This window comes from Phodopus roborovskii, unplaced genomic scaffold (genome assembly GCF_943737965.1).
Source record: "Phodopus roborovskii unplaced genomic scaffold, PHOROB, whole genome shotgun sequence".
NCBI lineage: Eukaryota > Metazoa > Chordata > Mammalia > Rodentia > Cricetidae > Phodopus > Phodopus roborovskii.
Genome location: NW_026126410.1, coordinates 16,189,804 through 16,191,334, shown reverse-complemented (window position 1 = coordinate 16,191,334; position 1,531 = coordinate 16,189,804).

Below are 1,531 nucleotides of genomic sequence, written 5' to 3'. Positions count from 1 at the left end.
GGCTCAAATTCAAATGCATTTAAGTTCAGGAATCTATTTCTGAGACAGAACAATTTTTTAAAAGGATTTGAAACATTAGGAACTAAGAAGAAAAATTAAGTTAAGAAGAGGTTTTTAAATACTTCAGATTGCCCTCTAGTTTAAGTAACAATATCAACCTATGATTTTTTGACTTTATTCAACAAATAATTTAAGTGTTTATCATGAGAGGTCTAGTATAATTATTTTTTATCATAAGATCAAGTTTTTACTAAGGAATTTTAAATATAATTTTACTCCTGTGATACAAAACTGATACTGTTTTACTAAACTGAAAGCACATAACAAAAATTCTTATTTCAAAACTATTAAAAGCTGCTGCTATCCAAGTAATATAGAAAGAATTGGAATTTTTTTAACTTTTTTAGTTCATTTTTATTATGAATACAGCGTTCTGCCTGCATGTACACCTGCACTCCAGAAGAGGGCACCAGACCCCATTATAGATGATGGTGATCCAGCATGTGGTTTCTGGGAGTGGAACTCAGGACCTCTGGAAGATCAGCCAGTGCTCTTAACTCTGAGCCATCTCTCCAGCCCAGGAGTGGAATTATTGATGGAATAACATTAGGCAATGTCCAGATTAACAATACAACAGCCAAAAAGATATTTTGAGTAACTGCTTCAAGATTGTTATTTACTATCCAATACATTGGCTTGTGGTCGTTCCCTAAATCTAGAATACCCGAGTATTAAGTTTTCATTTCAACACCTTTTTTACTTGAGAAAAGTCTAGTGACAAGTATTTCATTCTTTGATATTGTATTAATTTTGGTCCTGTTAAGACACCTTCCCAGTCACACATAAATGCTGCTTGCCTTCACTTTCTCCATCCTGTGTAAATGAGTTCACCTGTGGGATTCTGAAGCAGTTGTATCATTGGCTCCATAGGCTTAAAACTGAAACTTTGTCTTTTTTTTCCATTTGTTAGCTGTTACTAAAAATGAATCATTTCAAAAAAAATGGAAAAGCATAGAAATACAGAAACATTTTTGTGAGTACATTATTTTCTATGTATCATTTATTTGCTAAACACGCTGCCAGACAAAATATAAAACATAAGCAAGCTAACAAATTATCTGTGGCATAAAAAACAAGCATGTTTAGAAAATTAAGTGAGACTGCTTGCCTTTAAAGTCATGCCACAGATTGAATAATATATCAGATTATAAGTCCAGCCAGGCTGATAGGAAAAGAGATGAGTGTTAGGTGGTGACATTATTAGATTTTATTAAATATTAGAGGCAAATAATTTTTATACATGCGTATATAGCCACACACATTTTAGGTATGTTTAGAGAAAATTTGGCAGAGTTGGGTATGGTAAAGAGTAGAGAAAGCAATGTATTTGATTGCTGCTAACATGGAGTATACTAAAAGTTCTCCAAGTAAAATGGAGCTCAGAGGACAATTACATTAGTGTTTGAATGATGACCAATGTTGTAATGGTTTGGGTCTTCCTTAGTATTGTCTATGCTTCATTATTTCAGGC